General features: G+C 46.4%; 1 protein-coding gene across 2 annotated transcripts in view; it reads left to right on the top strand.

Annotated features, from left to right (window-relative positions):
- The window catches only part of csk (C-terminal Src kinase), a 156860-nt gene that overhangs the window by 31087 nt on the left and 105597 nt on the right, over positions 1 to 20176 (top strand). For both annotated transcript variants that reach the window (XM_038784100.1, XM_038784101.1), the window contains one exon: positions 8658 to 8778. The gene's annotated coding sequence lies outside the window, so the exon portion shown is untranslated. The remainder of the gene's footprint in view (positions 1 to 8657; positions 8779 to 20176) is intronic.

The raw sequence follows: 20176 nt of genomic DNA, 5'->3' as shown, positions 1-20176 counted from the left end.
TCCGTTTTAAGTAGCTGTAATCACCCCAGGCATTTCCCATGGCGATGGACTGAAAGGTGGTGAAGTTCAGAGAGTTGGTTGAGGGTGTTATCAAAAATATGTTTTGTTTTAAAGATCGGAAGCAAAGTTGCAAGGCAGAGGTTGAAGGAGACCTAACTCCCGAATAATGTGTTACTCAACAATGTCCAAGAATCTGAAAAGACAATGTACATCAACGGCATCTTAAAGTGCAAGAGTGAAACTCAGTTGCTATCTTGCTAAATGCACCAAAAATGTTCATTTGTAAATTCAGGTAATGCGATTTAATGGTTCTGGAAATTGAGGCAATGCTTGGTTTGAATGAACAGAGGTAAATCTTTTACAGGCTGAGGTTCAAACTGAATTGCAGCACAAACGTCATTAGTTATGTAAGACCAGTATTGATTCTGTTTGTGTATTATCTAAATGGTGACAGGATGCAGAGGGATCTGGGTGCCATAGTGCATGAATCAAAGAAAATTATCATGCAGGTACAGCAAGTAAGTAGGAAAGTTAATATAATATTGTCATTTATTGGGAGGGGAATTGAAGACAAAAGTAGAGAGATTGTGCTTCAGTTATGCAGGGCAGTGGTGAGACCACATCTGGAGTACTGTGCACAGTAAGAGTGGATGTAAATGTGTTGGAAGCAGTTCAGAGAAGGTTTACCAGACTAAGAACCTGGAATGGGCAGGTTGCCTTATGAGAAAAGGTTGGGCAGGCTAGGCTTGTATCAGCTGGAATTTAGAAGAGTGAGAGGCGACTTGATTGAGACATAGGGGTCGTGGCAGGGTGGATATGGAGAGGATGTTTCCTCTTGTGGGAGAATCTGGAACTAAGGAGTCACTGTTTTCAAATAAGCGGTTGCCCAGTTAATATGGAGATGAAGAGAGATGTATTTGTGAGGGTCGCAAGTATTTGGAACTCTTCCTCAAAAATAGTAGAAGTCAAGTTTTTGAATATTTTTGAGGCAGAGGTAGATAGATTCTTGATAAGGAAGGGGCTGAAAGGTTATCTGGGATGGGTAGGAATGTGGGGCTGAGAATACAATCAGATTAGCCATGATCTTCGTGAATGGCAGAGCAGGCTCGAGGAACCTCGTGGCCGATTCCTCCAAATTCCTATGTTGCTCATCTTCAGGGAGAGCAAATTAATTCTAAAATCAAAAAGCAAATTACCGCGGATGCTGGAATCTAAAACAAAAGCAGAAAACGCTGGACAATCTCAGGAGGTCTGACGCCATCTGTGGAGAGAGAAGGGAGATCATAGAACATACAGTGCAGAAGGAGGCCATTCGGCCCATCGAGACTGCACCGACCCACTTTAAGCCCTCACTTCCACCCTCCCCCTCCTAACCTTTTTGGACACTAAGGGCAATTTAGCATGTTCAATCCACCTAACCTGCACGCCTTTGGACTGAGAGAGGAAACCGGAGCGCCCGGAGGAAACCCATGCAGACACGGGGAGAACGTGCAGACTCCGCACAGACAGTGACCCAGTGGGGAATCGTACCTGGAACCCTAGCGCTGTGAAGCAACAGTGCTAACCACTGTGCTACCTTGCTGCTAACGTTTCGAGTCTGGATGACTGTCAAAGAATTAATTCTGCTTTGAGCTATGCAGAGGAAAAGTACAGAATATACGATGTCAATTTAAAAAAATTGAGATTTTTTTTTGTTTATTCCTTGTTGACTTGAACTATTCCACAATCTAGTGGTAAGGAAATCAATAATCCTTTCAACGTGGAGTCGTTTTAGATGTGGTGGGGAGGGGGGGGGGGGGGGAGAGGGGGAAGAGACATAAACCAAATCTGCACAAGCAGGTTACTGTTCCAAATGGCATTGAATGCGTAAAAGTGTGTGCTGTAAACTGTACACGACGTTATTGCCAAAGCAATAAGGTGCCTGATTCAAATGTTCTCTGCCTTTTAACCATTCAAGCTCTGAGAGATAAACATTGAATAGCAAGCTGTGCCTCTGAAGGTCATGTCATCAAAAAACCTTTGTCTTGTAATAATGTGAGATAAGGTAATCTTTCGTAGCTGTGCACAATATGGGTGATTAAGAATGCGATGGAAGTTGAAAGCCACGGATGTAATCTGATTCTGCATGTTATGTTACTTGTGCAGCCATTATTTTGCACAATCAACTAGTTGATCACTGATTTCCAGTTTATAGTTCAAATTCATTTTGAGTTCACTGCTGGCCTCCCCTGGTATCTTTCAGCCACTTTAACACCATTTTGTTCATTTCTTTATATTTGGCTAAATGCCAGTTTGGTCAATATTCGAGAAAATAAATTAATCTTCTGACTCTTGGATAAAATTGTTGACTTACAAGAGCTGTCAATATTTTGGCAGCCACAGTGAGACTCTTATGATTTCAAGCTGATTTACAATCCACCCAGCAAAATCTAGTTTTGTGTCTTGGTCCAGTTATTTGATTCAGAAAGGAACTGATGACAACCTGAATTTGTTGTGAACCTGTGCCTCAGCTGCTTCGACAATGACGTGTCACTGCAGAACAGCCCTTGTGCAATTTACTGGTTTGACCTGTTAGATTTTGTTAGGGGCCAGTAACGTTGTCTAAAGCAGACCCAGTTTGAAATCTGTTACTGATTAGAGAATAAAACCACAAGATTTCACGGTTTTAAACAAAGTAAGCGTTACAATACTAAGTCAAAAAATAAAACAATTTACAATATATATTTTCTACTCTAACGTTTAGAATTAGCATTTGTATAAATCTGAGTTAACAGACAAACTGTGGTCAAACACATCACATGGCAATTTAAATGGCAGATGTGACCAAGGCAAATCCCATGGATTTCACAGCAACCCACCGAGATATCAGTGACCACTAAACGTCAGAAAATCTTGTTAAAATTCTGTCTCCCTCATGAGGGATTTCATTTCTTCACTTTAGAGCATCTAGTGTCAGAATTTCCATGAAAGCCCTTCTGACCTGGAGTGTGTCGATGACTGCTTCACCCCAGTAGTTTAGTCTCTTCCTAAGACTGCGTTACATGGGTTTCTAAAACTACACTCTGCCTCCAATTATCGGCACTCTCCCAACTCTTTTTCAGACCACTAGCTTCACTAAGCTGGCCCTACCTCCAGGCTTCTCAGAACTCCAATCTCCCAGCTGCGTAGAACTATAAATGGCGCCTTTATAAAAGAAAATTCAAGTGTTTTCCATTTTATACATAACACCAAAACAGCACATCCCACTCAACTTCCCCAGTTACAAATACCCCCCCACTGAAACCCCCCTCCTTTGGCAACTAACGGTGCCAGCTCTTATAATACAGAATAAACGGCTGCCACCTTCTGTAGAACCTCTCAAGTTCTCCCCTAAAGGAGTATCTGACTTTCTTGAGGTACAGGAGCTACGTCAAATGTCCCAGCCACACTGAGGCACTGGGTGGAGAAGCTGACCTGCAACCTATCATCACTCGCCTCCGGACTGTCTGGAACCAGCTAACAGCCCCTGGTGCTACTCTGTGAAGTACAAATCTCGTGAGATCCAAATTGTAACTAGCTGCACCGAATTGACCCCTGGGCTTTCCTGAGCCTGCTAACAGCCGCACCTTTGCAGATAAATTTAAATCGGAGAACCGTCTTTAAGGCCGCCCATTTCCATGACAGCAGAACCTTTCAGGGTTCAATTAATGCTTTTATACTAATTTAGCTCCAACCCTAGAAACAAAACATCTCCCTGCACTACTTAGACATCGGGTCTCCAGCTGAACAAGCCCACCTACCTTTTTAACCCACCCTATAAGCTAACATGGCCCCAAAACAGTGAACAGTTCTGATCTCTACTATCAAATGGTTAAAGGCACGCTGACCAAGGTTAAAAAAATATATGTAATAAAATACTTTAACTGAAAGGTGTTATGATCTGAATACAGTCCTCAAGTTGTTGATACAATCCAGTCTGGGATTAGTAACCTTTTAAAAGTACAGTAAGAAGTCTTACAACACCAGGTTAAAGTCCAACAGGTTTGTTTCAAACACTAGCTTTCGGAGCACTGCTCCTTCCTCGGGTGAGGAAGCAGCAGTCCTCAAAAGCTAGTGTTTAAAACAAACCTGTTGGATTTTAACCTGGTGTTTTAAGACTTCTTACTGTGCTCACCCCAGTCCAATGCCGGCATCTCCACATCATGGCTTTTAAAAGTAGACAAAGGTTGAGATACAATGTTACTAAGTGAACAATCAAAATAAACTTTGCTATACAAGGTTAGAAAGATAAAATAATTTGGAATATCTATCTTGTACTCGGGCAGACTGTGATTGAATACACACTGCACAATAAATAACAAATGTGAGCAGGACGGATCCCATGGATTTCTAGCACCCCACCCAGATGTCTGATTGACTTAGTCAATCAATCTTGTGGAAACTGTGCCTCTGTCAGCGGATTCCAGCCTTCGCCTTCAAAGGTTTAACCGTGGCATTCTCTCCAAGAGTCTCTGGACTCTGACTGCTTAACCATGGCTCACTTCTCAGGGTTTCAAACTCGCCTTTGTTGCTCTGCATTCCTGAGTTTGCACTCCAGGACCAACTCACAAGCACAGCCAGCTCTTCAGCCACACTGAGCAGAATGCTACTGCTCCAAAGTATTATCTTCATCCCATGGTCTCGCAGCATGGACTCACCAATATTTTGCCGCGTTCTCAGATCTCCCAGGCTTCCTCTGAGCCTTCACAATTTAAAGCCAGCTAACTGTAGCCTTGTACAACTTTGATTTAGCCTCTTCCTTTGCCTCTCTCTGGGACTGATCCCTGGGTTCCATGTTTGGTTTCCCTCTTTGGGAAATCTCCCTGTTTGGCACTCTTCTTGATTGGTGCTCCGCTCTTTGGATGCATCCAATCTTCACAGTTTCTTTTTTTTCCCTTCACGTAAGCCCACTGGACCTTTTTCCTTGGCTGGCAGATCTTCAATTGCTGGGTGCTCATGCGCAACTGGCCCATGATCCACACGTGTGGAAACTCCCAGGGCCCGTCGGACTTTGAGGTGAGGCCCACACATTTCTTCCCATCTCTCTCTTTTTCACTAATAATTCTAACAGGATTAGATTAATAGAATGGTTAGAATACAGACCTGGTTACCACATGGAGGGGTAGTTGAATAGCAGAGGTATGTTGTGAGGAAGCCCGATGAGCTTTATGAACGGAATTGAAGAATATATTAATTGAGCTAGGTGAAGGGTGGAAAGAGGCTCATGTGGAGCATAAAGATTGACATAGACTTGTTGGGCTGAATGGCCTGTTTCTACACTGTCAATACTTTGTAATCTTGGCTTTTCCCCTGCTAACGAAAGCCACAAACAGATGGAGGGAATGTGAAACGCATCATTTTATTGTGTATTCCGTATAATATTTGGTTGTTGGAATGTGCCAAGAATCAAAATGCTGATTTAAATTTGGATTAAGTTATGGTCTTCTGTATAACTTCTAACATTGGCTATATTTCTGTCGCTACATTGATTTACTCCTCCATGTTTACACATTCCTCCATGGTACCCCTCCCTATTTCTTTAATCTCCTCCAGCCCTACCATTCCTTTTACTTTTCTGCATTTGTCCAATTATGGTGTATCCCTGATTAGCTGCTTCACCATTGGTGATTGCACGTTCTGTTCCCTGGGCAGAATTCCTTCTCTAAACCTCTACCGTGCTCTCTGCCCATCAACATGTTCCTTAGAACCTACCGCTTTGTTCAAGCTTTTGATCAGTTGTCCTAGTATGTCTTTATTTTGTTTGACCACACTGCTGTGAAGCATCTTTGAGCTTTTACTGCGCTAAACACAAGTTCTGACCAGCATTAATGAATGTGAGCAATGAAAGATAATTCAAAAGTTAGGTAAGCCAAAAATGTTGGAAGTTTGGGTGACTTGTAGTCTACATTTTGTTTACAGTGTGAATCAACTCTAGGAATGTGTATTTGGACATGGATTTAAAAAAATATATTTTTATTGGGGTATTTGTAGTTTTTATAATAACAAAAACAGCAACATAAACATGGTACAATAAATATTTCCACCCCCATCACATTCTACACCCCCCAACAATGAAACAATAGTGTGGCCCTCTCCGAGAAAGTTGATGAACAGCTGCCACGTCTGGGCGAACCCCAACGTTGACCCTCATAGGGGAACTTTATTTTCTCAAGACTGAGAAACCCGGCCATGTCACCAACTCAGGTCTCTAATTTCAGGGGTTTTGAGTCCCTCCACAATAGTATGATCCGTCTCTGGGCTACCAGGGAGGCAAAGGCCAAGACGTCAGCCTCTTTTGCTCCCTGAACTCTTCAAACATCCAAAGATCGCCACCTCTGGACTCGGCACAACCCGTATTTTAAGTAAGGTGGTCATAGCCTTAGCGAAACCCTGCCAAAACCCTCTCCGCTTTGGGCATGCCCAAAACATGTGGACATGATTTGCCGGACTTCCCGCGCACCTCGCACACCTGTCCTCTAACCCGAAAAACTCGCTCATCCAGACCACCGTCCTGTGTGCCTGGTGGACTACCTTGAACTGTATCAGGCTAAACCTGGCACATGATGGTGTTAATCCTGTTCAAGGCCCACAGGAACATTTTTTTTTTAGGGTGATAAATAATAATTGTTCAAACCGATGAGAGCAGCAATGGCCCAGTTTAATTCTATACTAAATGGGTTTTGTAATGAAACATGTTATTTACAGCATGTATACTACTTGAACTGATTTGTTCTGGGCCAAGCCCCTCATTCTTTAAAGCATTAATGGAGCAGGAATGTCCAAATGTCTTGTTTTTATGCCCTCAAGTACAAAAGGGGTTTTGAAGGTCACGTACAAAGCACGTCTACGTTCTTGTATTTTTTCACCCACTTGACGTTCTGGGCACAACAGATCTAAATGTTATGATTTTGGTTTGGGCATCAGCATGAACTGGCAAACCAGCGAGTTGGAAATGGGTTGCCTTGGATGGACTTGCGTGACGCTAAGGTTTGGTTTTGGACGATTAGTTGAAAGAAGCACCGATTAATGAAAACAGAACAGACAGCCTTGGCTCTGCCATCTCCAAACCATGCACAAAATAAACTCAACCCTATCCCTAAAAAGTGCACAATTTCCCCATAAATTGGTAATAAAATCAGATAATTAAATGTTGTTGGCAATGATCACATTGGTGTGATATTTCTGAGATTAGAATTAAAACACAGAATTAAGGGAATCATCAATTTTATACTGAAGTCAGAGGCAGCACGTTGGCACAGTGGTTAGCATTGTTGCTTGCGGCGCTGAGGACCCGGGTTCGAATCTTGGCCCTGGGTCACTGTCCGCGTGGAGTTTGCACATTCTCCCCGTGTTTGCGTGGGTTTCACCCCCACAACCCAAAAGATGTGAAAGATAAGTGGATTGGCCATGCTAAATTACCCCTTAGTTGGAAAAAATTATTGGGTACTCTAAATTTATTTTAAAAATAATTTTATACTGTAAGTCAATTCCATTAAATACCTCTGGCACTTAAAATTAAGGTATACTATCACCATTTTTTTGAAGAACTACTTGTCAATGTGAATCAAGCAGGGTAAAATGCAGATAGGAACCTAGATAATTTTCAAAATATACACCGTTATAAAAACATTTTAAGAACATAATTGCTCAAGTTTGACATTCAATAAAATGCAGTGTAGTTCAAACTTTATGTTGCACTCAATGCTCCACTGCACTTGCAGTTAAAGGTTGTATTCACATTTGCATTTCATGTCAATCATTCTCTGGTGCGTTCCACCAGAGGGGTTTTAAAATGGTTCCAGCGCCCTCGTGCAGTGTTTTCCAAACTTTTTTCCCCAGAACCCACATGTACCTGCCAGCCGGCCCTTGTGACCCACCATTTTCACTTACCATGGTCCTCACAATCTCACTTGCTTTGCCATTCAATATATAACATTTCTGCGCAGGACTTCAGCTGGTAATTTATGTTCTCGCTGCATTCTTTGGAAAGAAAATCAAGAGGTTTGTCTTCAAATGCCTTTGAAGTTTTGAGGGTTTCAACCTTTCATTTGCCAGTACTCCCCTGCACAGGGCGCACGTGGGCTTTGCATCCTGATTTGCATTGGCACAATTAACGAAGACATACCTCAAGAAATAAACTTTACACTGTTTTGTTCCCGATTTCAGTTTTGTGTTTGTTTAAACGATCCATCTTCAGTTCTTCGCAGTCCTGTTGCTTGCTTACTCGGAGCCAGAAAATGGAGGAATCTCTCCTCCATGATTTTGTGCCAAAAGCATGGACGTGATGTTAGTGTACATGCTGGGCGAGTGCCCAGCTGGCTTCCACTGCTTCTGGGTGGAAGACTATCGTTCTATCTAAACGACAGTTGTTGTAAGTATTGGCTGGATTCTGTTTGTGTGAAAGTGACTGGTTTCCACAAGCTACCCAAGCTTGAATATAAATTTCCATCTAATTTAACTCATGGATGATTACAGGTAACACAGCATCCTGAAACGCCAGTATAATGTGGAACAAGTGTTGCTTCCCACAGCTGATTTGCTGTTTAAAAGCACTGGCGGTGCCCAGCTCCACAGTTCCACCTGTGTGCTGGGTTTGTGAAAACAACTGGGTTGACACCATTTTCTTTTTATTCACTCAGAACCTTCAAGACAGCACGGCTTCATTTGTGCGCTGAGACTGCACCAACGACCTACCACTGCTGCGGTTCAGCTCTTCGTATTGAACAGATGCATCTGCTGGGTTAATTGGAAATTTTACAGGTAGGACAGCTTTAATTATCCGTGTGAAAAATGGAGTTGTGAATTGATCAAATTGTTTTAGTCGTTTACAGGACTGTTTCGATTCTTAATTTACAAATGAAAGCTCATAATTTCTACAGTACTGTGTTATTGACAAGTAAAAGGATTTATACTTCCTGATTCTAAATCCACAGTCCAAAAGAAGTACTATCTGCATGAAATTAAGATTTGTCCAACCCAAACCAGTCGCCTAACGGCAAGATTTTTCCTGTAATCTTTCTTCCAAAACCCTAGATGCTGCTTTTGATGACGAACTTCTGAGTAGAGAAGTGGTTTGATGAAAACTATTTCTACAGTGCAAATGTAGGTTTGTTGGGTCAGAATAGTTATGAGCGATGGGATCAGGTTTTGCATATCAGTGAGCGTAAACTAAATTAAAATTCAATATATTCCAGGTTTCTTAGTTCGATAAAGGAAGGTGGTTAATTGAATTCGGAGAAATTGTGCTTTTTTTTCTTGAGAGACGGTCTAAAATTGTGATGCTTTATTGTGTGGGGCAGCATTTTTAAAGTATTGAGTGCTGGGGCAGGCGGAGAGTGCTGGGGCAGGCGGAGAGTGCTGGGGCAGGCGGAGAGTGCTGGGGCAGGCGGAGAGTGCTGGGGCAGGCGGAGAGTGCTGGGGCAGGCGGAGAGAGCTGGGGCAGGCGGAGAGTGCTGGGGCAGGCGGAGAGTGCTGGGGCAGGCGGAGAGTGCTGGGGCAGGCGGAGAGTGCTGGGGCAGGCGGAGAGTGCTGGGGCAGGCGGAGAGTGCTGGGGCAGGCGGAGAGTGCTGGGGCAGGCGGAGAGTGCTGGGGCAGGCGGAGAGTGCTGGGGCAGGCGGAGAGTGCTGGGGCAGGCGGAGAGTGCGTACTAGGATTCTTCCGTGGTGGATGTTTAACCATGGCATTGTATTGTTACAGTAATCATCTGTTTGGGCTCGGATTTTATTAATTCCATTCAGCATCGGATTTACATAGAATTCCATTCAACATGGAACTGGAGCCCAGTTGAATAGGAGAATACCATGGTTACAGCACAGGAGGAGGCTATTTGGGCCATCATCTCCATGCTGGCTCTCTGCAAGAGCAGCTCAGCTAGTCCCATGGTTGACATTCAGATTTTTTGAAAAATATTTTATTAAAGCATATATTTTTAACAAAAATTTAAAAATAAATAAATTTAGATACCCAATTACTTTTTTCAATTAAGGGGCAATTTAGCGTGGCCAATCCACCTATGGTGCACAGCATTTTTGGGTTGTGGGGGCGAAACCCACGCAAACACTGGGAGAGCGTGCAAGCTCCACACGGACAGTGACCCAGAGCCGGGATCGAACCTGGGACCTCAGCGCCGTGAGGCAGCTGTGCTAACCCCTAGGCCACCGTGCTGCCCCTTTAAACAATTTTCAAGAGGAACAAAACAACAGAACAGATGACCCCACCCAACCAACAACCAAACCCAGCCAATGTGGCTTACATACACAATTCCCCCTTTCCCATTAACTATTTCCCACCTCAACCAACCCCCTTGCCTCTATCTTTCCCTTTACCCCACCCCTCTCCTATCTGGTGACAGCTTAATTTGGCCCAAAGAAGTCAAGAAACAGCTGCCATCTCCGGGTGAACTCTAGCATCGATCCTCTCAGGTTTAACTTGAGCTTCTCAAGCCTGAGAAACCTGGCCGTGTCACTGACAAATACCCCCGATTTTGAGGGTTCCGAGTCCCTCCACGCCAATGAGATCCGACTCTGGGCTACTAGGGAGGGCAAGGCCAACACATCAGCCTCTCTCGCCCCCTGGACTCCCGGACCTTCCTTCCAAAACCGCCACCTCTGGACTCGGAACCACCCGCACCTTCAGACCGAGGACACAACATCAGCAAATCCTTGCCAGAATCCCCTAAGCTTCGGACATGCCCAAATCATGTGGGTATGATTTGTGGGCCCTCCCACACACCGCCCACACCTGTCCTCCACCCCTTCAAAGAACCTGCTCATACAGGCCACAGTCATGTGCGCCCTGTGGACCACCTTGAATTGTATCAGGCTGAGCCTGGCATACGACGAGGACGCATTAACTCTACTCGGTGTCCTCCCACAATCCCGCCTCTATTTCCTTGCCCAACTCTTCCTCCCGTTTTCGCTTCACCTCCCCTATTGGGGTTCCCTCCCATTCCGTGACCTCTTTATAAATTTCTGAGACCTTCCCCTGCCCCACTCCCATTTTCGACACTACCTTGTCCTGCATCTCCTAAGGCGGTAGGTGCGGAAAGGCCGAAAACCTGCCTCAGTGCAAAGTCCCTCACCTGCAGGTAGGCAGACCCATCCCCCCCGGGCAGCTCAAACTCCTCCGCCAAGGACGGAAAGCTGCCATCAATAAACAGATCCCAGATATTCAGATTTTTTTAGAGACATAAATGACAGCAGTACAGACTACCGAGCATTTTCTTGCCAGCTGGTTTAGTTTTCTTCCAAATGAGAAGGGAATCCTAAATGATAATTACAGAGTGATCTTTAACTTTCTCCTGCCCCACCTCTCAACTGCATGAAACTTCGTCAGAAGCATTGATCCTTCTTCTAGCTTACTCCTCTTCATCCCTTAAACGATTGGTTGGAAGATATTGTGCTTGGCAAGTCAGAAATTCTTAGCTGCTTGTATACAGATGAAAAATCTCTTAATAATGAAGTAGTTGGATATGCCATTGGTAACCAGATAATACTGGTGGGTGGTGTGTTACACATCACTTGGAGGTTTCAATTCCTTTCTATCATACAGCTGACCGGGAATCTCTCCCTCTGGTACTGCCTGGCGTGACAAGTATTGGAAGGATTTGCAGGTTGATAATTGAACTATTTTGTTTTGTTTTGAGCGCACCTTCCTTGGCCATCAAGTTCTAGGGTAGAATTCAAAAACGGAGCTTCTGAAGCAAGGGCAACTAGCCACTGCGCCACAAGAACTCAAATAGTTAATACTGAGCACACACATATTTAACAAAAAAAGAACTCCCTAATTTGAAGGTTTAACAAAATCTGTCTTTCCACTTACCTCTATTTTCTGTTGTGCTTACATATATTTTAGCGATTTAATTACCAAGTGTCAGCTCAACTCTTCTTCATTGCAGCTGAAGGTTCCCATTTTCCCACATTATACTCCCATCTGCTAAATTTTTGCCCACTTACTTAATCCATCTATGCTCCGTTGCAGACTCTTTACCTCCTTGGCCACTTAATAATTTCCCACCTATCTTGATGTCATTGCCAAATTTAATGACCACACATTTGGTTCTTTCACCCAAATCGTTGACATTGATTGCAAATAGTTGAAGCCCCAGCACTGAATACTGTGTCACTCCACGCGTTAAAGCTTTCCAACCTAAAAAAGACCCATTTATCCCTACTTTCTGCTTCCTGTTAGCTAGCCAATCCTTTATCCATGTTTCCACGTACCAGAAATGTAACCGTATCTAGTGTAGTAACCTTTGATGTAGCACTTTATCAAATGCCTTCTGGAAATCCAAGTACACATTTGCAGGTTATTGTTTATCCACCTTGTTACTTCCCCAAAACCTCTAATAAATAAATAATAATAAAAACTCTAATAAATTAGTTAAACATGATTTCCCTTTCACAAACGCATGTTGACTCCGCTTGATCAAATTATGATTTTCAAAGTACCCTGCTATAACCTCAATAATGGATTCTAGCAATTTCCTCTGATGGTTTTAATTAACGTACCAAATTGGGACGATGCGGGCTTTATCAAGAGGGCGTTAGCGGCCATCGCAGAGTTAGGTTTGCACCAATTGATTATAGGGGGAGATTTCACTTGTGTATTGGATCCAAGGATGGATAGGTCGAGTCCCAAGTCTTTTGTAAGGGGGGGAGGGGGATGTGCGGCCCACATTATGTGCATATGCAACTGGTGGCCGTTCGTTGCAGATAAGGGATTTCGTGAGAAGGTGGCTCCGGCCATCGGGAACTATGTGGTTTCAACAAGAATGAGGAGGTCTCACCCTCCATGTTCTATGAGGTGTTGAATGCGGTGGTTAGGGGGTGAGATAATTTCATATAAGGCCCACAGGGATAAGGTTGGAAAGGCAGAAAGGCCCACAGGGATACGGTTGGAATGGCAAAAAGGCCCACAGGGATAAGGTTGGAATGGCGAAAAGGCCCACAGGGATAAGGTTGGAATGGTGAAAAGGCCCACAGGGATAAGGTTGGAAAGGCAGAAAGGCCCACAGGGATAAGGTTGGAACGGCAAAATGGCCCACAGGGATAAGGTTGGAAAGGCAGAAAGGCCCACAGGGATAAGGTTGGAACGGCGAAAAGGCCCACAGGGATAAGGTTGGAAAGGCAGAAAGGCCCACAGGGATAAGGTTGGAACGGCGAAAAGGCCCACAGGGATAAGGTTGGAACGGCAAAATGGCCCACAGGGATAAGGTTGGAATGGCGAAAAGGCCCACAGGGATAAGGTTGGAAAGGCAGAAAGGCCCACAGGGATAAGGTTGGAACGGCAAAATGGCCCACAGGGATAAGGTTGGAAAGGCAGAAAGGCCCACAGGGATAAGGTTGGAAAGGCAGAGGTTGGTTGACTCCATTCTGGAAGTGGACTGGCAATGCTCCAGGGTCCCGATGGCAAAGTTGTTGGCGGAGAGGGAGAGGCTACAGAAGGAGTTTGAGCTTGAATTGACATGGAAGGCAGTGAGCCAGCTTCGTCGTTCAAGTGGGGCGTTTTGAGTATGGTGAGAAGGCCAGCCATTTATTAGCTCCTCATGAACGCAGAGAAGGCATTTGATAGTGTGGCGTGGAGGGATCTCTTTAAGACTGGGGTAATTTGGGTTTCGGCCAACCTTTTGTCTCCTGGGTAAGACTGTTGTACAGTGCCCCCACGGCTAGTGTATGGACTAACACGGTGGGTTTGTACAGGGGTCACAAGGCAGGGATGCCCGCTGTCCCTGTTACTGTTTGTGCTGGCGATTGAGCCACTGGTCATCGCGCATAGATAGTCAGGTGGGTGGAGAGGTATAGGGGGGCACGGGGTGTCCCTTTATGCAGATCTGATGCTGTATGTTTCAGCTCCTCTCTCTAATGTGGGAGGATAAAGGAGCAGTTAAAGAAGTTTGGATCCTGCTCAGGGTACAAAATTGAATGTGCGTAAGAGCAAGATGTTCCTGGTAAATCCCTGAGGGAAGGAAGCAGATTTAGGGAGGCTGCTGTTTAGGCTGCCCAAGACGAGGGTTAGGTATTTAGGGATTCATGTGACTCATGACTGGGCCTTGCTGCATAAACTGAACCTGGCCAGTCTGGCAGAGGGAGTGAAGGGAGACTTGAATAGTTGGGATGCCCTTCTGTTGTCCCTGGTGGGGAGAGTACAGACAGTTAAAATTAACATTCTACAGGGGGTCCTTGTCCCGCTTCAGGATCAAGGAAATAAGTGCCCTGGACATCGTCGGGAGAAAAGCCTCACCCTCCCGTGCCTTATTTCCCCCCCCCGCATCCTCCCTATCCCTTTGGTCAGCTCCTCCGGCCCAATCGGAGCCTCCAAACCCACCACCAGTCCCTCCTCCACCTTTGGGAACCTCAGTTGGTCCAGAAAGCAGTCCATTCCTCCCTCCTTCAGTAGGGGCTCGTACCGATATAGTTCCTCATAAAAGTCCCTGAAGACCCCATTAATGTCAACCCCACTTCACGCCACACACCCCCTCCTGTCCTTAAGTTCCCCAATCTTCCTAGCTGCGTCCCGCTTCCAAAGCTGATGCGCCAGCATCCGTCTTGCCTTTTCCCCGTACTCCAAAATCGCCCCCTGGGCCTTCCTCCACTGTGCCTTCGCCTTCCTGGTGGTCAACAGGTTGAATTCGGCCTGGAGGCTACGCCTCTCCCTCAACAGTCTCTCCTTGGCTCCGCCGCGTACCTCCTGTCCACCCTCACCATCTCCCCCACCAGCCTCTCCTTCTTCTCTCTCCTCTCCTTATGGGCCCTATTGGAGATTAGCTCTCCCCTGACCACCGCCTTCAGTGCCTCCCAGACCGTCCCCAGTCGAACCTCCCCGTTGTCGTTAGCCTCCAGGTATCTCTCTGTGCCGCCGCGAACCCGCTCGCTCACCTCCTCATCTGCCAACAGTCCCACATCCAAGCGCCACAGCGGCCGCTGGTCTGTCTCCTCCCCCAGCTCCAAGTCCACCCAATGCGGGACATGATCTGAAATGGCTATCGCTGAGTACTCGGTATCCCCTACCCTCGTGATCAGTGTCCGACTCATAACGAAGAAACCGATCCGGGAATAGGCCTTATGAACATGTGAAAAGAATGAGAATTGCCTAGCCCTCGGCCTTGCAAATCTCCAAGGATCTACCCCTCCCATCTGGTCCATTATCCCCCTCAGTACTCTAGCCGCCGCCGGTCTCCTGCCCGTCCTGGATCTGGAGCGATCCAGTGTCGGATCCAAAACCGTGTTGAAGTCTCCCCCCATTATTAGACCCCCCCACTTCCAGGTCTGGGATTCGGGCTAGCATGCACAGCATAAAACCCGCATCGTCCCAGTTCGGGGCGTAAACATTAACCAGTACCACCCACTGCCCTTGCAACTTACAATTACGTCCCTACCGCCATTATCTGCCACAATGCTCGACGCCTCGAACGAAACCCTCTTTCCCACCAGAATCGCCCCCCCCGATCTTTTAGCATCTAGCCCTGAATGGACCACCTGGCCTACCCACCCCTTCCTCAATCTTACCTGGTCCGCCACCTTCAGGTGTGTCTCCTGGAGCATGACCACATCCGCCTTCAGCCCCTTCAGGTGCGCAAACACCTGGGCCCGCTTAATCGGCCCGTTCAGTCCCCTTACGTTCCAGGTTAACACACCAGATCAGGGGGCTCCCCCCCACCCCATTGCACTCCCGTAAGTCAGCCGACCCTGGCCGCTCCCGTCCCTCCTTGAAATGAAAATCGCTTATTGTCACGAGTAGGCTTCAATGAAGTTACTGTGAAAAGCCCCTAGTCGCCACATTCCGGCGCCTGTCCGGGGAGGCTGGTACGGGAACTTTGACTCCTCCCCTTGTGAGATGTGCCCCCCCCCCCCGTTGCCCACCCACAGGGTCCCCGCCTCCCCCTTCATCCCAAGCACGGGAAAAAGCCCGCATTTCCCCGCTCTGGCCCCGCCCCTCCCAGCCTTCAGCCTGGGAAAAAAGCCCGCGCTTTCCACCTGCCCAGCCCTGGCTCCTCTGGCTCAGCTCCTATTCAGAGGCCCAGTCCTCTCACCCCCAACTTGGGACACCCCTCCCCCGCGGGGGCCCCGTCCCTCCTACCGACCCTCCACCCCCCATTCCATTTATTTGTCTCCCTTCACTAACCCACCCGACGGATCTAACCAAATCAGTGCCCAACTCACCCCGATCATCCACCCTAAATCGCAAAAAAACAAGAACAGAGAACGAACAAAAAGAACCCCCACTCGAAGTGTAACACAACCTCAGGAATCCCCGACCATCCCAATGCATGGTTCCCACCCCGACCCTCAGTTTGTATCCAACTTCTCGGCCTGAACAAAGGCCCACGCCTTCTCCGGGGACTCGAAATAATGATGCCGGTCCTTGTAGGTGACCCACAGACGCGCTGGCTGCAACATGCCGAACTTCACCCCCTTCCTGTGCAGCACTGCCTTCGTCCGGTTGTACCCGGCCCGCATCTTCGCCACCTCCGCACTCCAGTCCTGATAAATTCGAACCTCCGCGTTCTCCCACCTGCTGCTCCGCTCTCTCTTGGCCCACCTGAGGACAAACCCCCGATCACCGAATCGGTGAAACCGCAACAGCACCGCCTGCGGCGACTCGTTAGCCTTGGGCCTCCTCGCCAGCACTCTATGGGCCCCTTCCAGCTCCAGGGGCCCCTGAAAGGACCCCGCTCCCATCAGCGAGTTTAACATAGTGACCACATAGGCCCCCACGTCCGACCCCTCCAGCCCCTCCGGGAGGCCCAGGATCCGCAGATTCTTCTGCCTCGGCCGATTCTCCATCTCTTCGAACCGCTCCTGCCATTTCTTGTGGAGCGCCTTGTGCGCCTCCACCTTTACCGCTAGGCCCAAGATCTCGTCATCGTGCTCTGAGACCTTCTGTCGGACCTCGCGGATTGCCACCCCTTGGGCCGGCTGGGTCTCCAGCAACTTATCAATGGAAGTCTTCATCTGCTCCAGCAGGTCCGCTTTAAGCTCCCTGAAGCAGCTCTGGAGAGCCTTCTGTTGCTCCTCCGCCCACTGCATCCACGCTGCTTGGTCTCCGCCCACCGCCATCTTGCTTTTCTTCCCTCGCACTTTCTTTGGCTTCACCACCACTTTTTTAGTCGCCCTGCTCCTAGTCCAAGCCATACACTGTCGGGGGAATGCTGCAAACTCCTTCCCACAACGGGAAATGTTGAAAAATTGCCGTTGGGGGCCCTGAAAAGAGTCCAAAAGTCCGTTCTAAGCGGGAGCTGCCAAACGAGCGACTTAGCTCTGCATACCACAACCGGAAGTCAGTTTTGACCTGGTTTACATTTAAGTTGTTTCTATTGATCTTTCTTCAAGGTCTGACTGTAAATAAAGTTTTAGGGACAGTTATATAATCTATTTGTCAAAGGAGTTGAACATTAAGGTATAGTTACAACCTAGAAATAATATTATAGAAGCTCACTTCTATTTGTGATCCAGTCAAGTTTGTGGTGGTTACTGAATTTTTGGAATGCTATGCACTGCCAGTGGAATAAACGGAATGTCCCCAAGGCTATTTCATGACGGTTAGTGATCACTTTATAGAGCCTGTTTGAACTGTGACACAATCCTCTAATTGACTTGGATGTGACATAAACCACCACCCCTCCCCCGTCCACTTGTTTTTTCCACCTGCACTTTAGTGATATTTTAATCTGTTGCTGAAACTGCTAACTGCAGAATTTGAGTCCTTTTTGGATGGGTTATATTCACTTTAGTACCTACAGCAATTGTCAATTTTTAATACTTTTTACTGCCTTTAACTTAGCTCACGTTGATGTTATAATTGTTGTGGTGTTAAATATTTTTAACTTTCTACCCACTTCGAGTCACAAAAACAACCTGTCGCATTAAATAGCATAATGACAATCTATATTAAGAATAACGCAGGCGTGTGGAGCAAATTCCTTTGGCAATTAAACTTGGACCACAACTCTATACATTCGTAGTATATAATCCTGTCTGTGTTTTAAGTGTTGTATTTGAGCTGGATTAAAATAAATTGTTAATTTGTGATGTTTGGAATTAAGTAAACTTTCAGCAGGTACATAACTGGATCGGATTTTTGATTGTTCATTGCAATCTTTTAAAATATAAAAATCTTTATTATTGTTACAAGTAAGCTTACATTAACACTGCAGTGAAGTTACTGTGAAAAGCCCCTAGTCGCAACATTCTGACGCCTGTTTGGGTACACGGAGGGAGAATTCAGAATGTCCAAATGATCTAACAGCACGTCTATTGCAACTTGTGCGAGGAAACCGGAGCACCAGCAGGAAACCCACACAGACACGGAGAACGTGCAGACTCCGCACAGTCAGTGACCCAAGCGGGAATCGAACCTGGGACCCTGGAGCGGGAGGTGTAGATGGAGTCGATGGATGGGAGGCATGTTCGTGTGATGGACTGGGCGGTGTTTACGACTCTCTGAAGTTTCTTGCGGTCCTGGGCTGAGCAGTTACCATACCAGGCTGTGATGCAGCCAGATAGGATGCTTTCTATGGTGCCTCTGTAAATGTTGGTAAAAGTTAATGTGGACATGCCGAATTTCCTTAGTTTCCTGAGGAAGGATAGGCGCTGTTGTGCTTTCTTGGTGGTAGCGTCGACGTGGGTGGACCAGGACAGATTTTTGGAGATGTGCACCCCTAGGAATTTGAAACTTGTGTTCCCCATAACCAAAATCTATTTAAAGTTGTGGGTCAGGTGAACTCCATGATACACTTTGGGGTTCTCTAAACCCTGGACTATAACAGATGGAACAGTGAGTGACTACAGTGAACTTGTTGAATTCAAAATTTCAGCATTGATCATGTTGAGAATTTTACTTTGGGTAGATTGTGTTGCTTCGCCTGGCTGAAATGAGATCTAGCCAGATAATTCAGGGAAGCATGTTCAAATCTGAATATTATTATTGGTGTGAGGCATTTGGAAATTGAGTGCGGTGAATATGTTTCTTTCTCCCCCAGTCCCACTCTCTCCACTCCATTGCCCCCTTTTTGTCCTCCCCCAACGTACCTACCTGATAGTATGAGGGTGAAGACGAAGAGTTCAGGATTTTCTTTGAGGTCACCACTGGTGCTGCTTTGACACAGTGGAATACAGGAAAGTTTAATTTGACTTCCCTTTTGAGACCACGTGGCTTCTGCTTGAGGGTTTTCCACAGAAGTATAATTGAAGTAAGAAACATAAAACCATAGCCTTACACACAGTCCTTCAAATGCACAAGCAACAATTCATAGTAAGCGATGTCTTAAAGTACCTCCGTGTGATGGCTCTGAAATGAGAGGTCATAATCTTAAAATAAGAGGTAGCAAATTTAAAACAGAGTTGAGGAGAGACTACTTCTCCCAAAGGGTTGTGAATCTGGAATTCGCCACCCCAAAGGACAGGGACAGTGAGTAAATTTAAGGAGGGGTTAGACAGATTTTTAATTGGCAATGGGTTGAAGGGTTATGGAGAACAGGCAGGACAGTGGAGTTGAGGCCAGGATGGGATCAGCCATGATCACATGAGGTTAAGAAGTTTTTCTTTTCATTTGTATTTATTTTTTTCTCTCTCGTTTTTTTGGAATTGTAGATGTATAAGTTAACCTAAGGTTTAAGACATGGCAGGAGATCCCAGACCCGTATCATGCACCTTGTGTGTGATGTGAGAGCTCAGGGACACGTCCACTGTCCCTGGCTCCTTCACGTGCAAGAAGTGTGTTCAGTTGCAGCTCCTGTTAGACCACTTGATGGCTCTGGAGCTGCGGATGGACTCACTTTGGAACACCCGCGATGCTGAGGACATCGTGGATAGCAAGTTTAGCGAGTTGGTCACACCACAGTGAAAGTTACTGAGTGAGAGAGAAAATGGGTGACCAAAAGACAGAGCAAGAGTAGGAAGGCAGTGCAGGTGTCACCTGCAGTCATCTCCCTGCAAAACAGATATACCGCTTTGGGTACTGGTGAGATGGCTCACCAGGGGAAGGTAGCAGCAGCCAGGTTCATGGCACCGTGGCTGGCTCTGCTGCGCAGGAGGGCAGGAAGAAGAATGACAGGGCCATAGTGATAGGGGACTCAATCGTAAGGGGAATAGACAGGCGGTTCTGCGGACGCAGTCGAGACCCCAGGCTGGTATGTTGCCTCCCTGGTGCAAGGGACAAG

The sequence above is a fragment of the Scyliorhinus canicula genome, chromosome 24 (genome assembly GCF_902713615.1).
Source record: "Scyliorhinus canicula chromosome 24, sScyCan1.1, whole genome shotgun sequence".
NCBI lineage: Eukaryota > Metazoa > Chordata > Chondrichthyes > Carcharhiniformes > Scyliorhinidae > Scyliorhinus > Scyliorhinus canicula.
The sequence above is the reverse complement of the archived record's forward strand: the minus strand, read 5'-3'. Positions and strand labels throughout refer to the sequence as shown.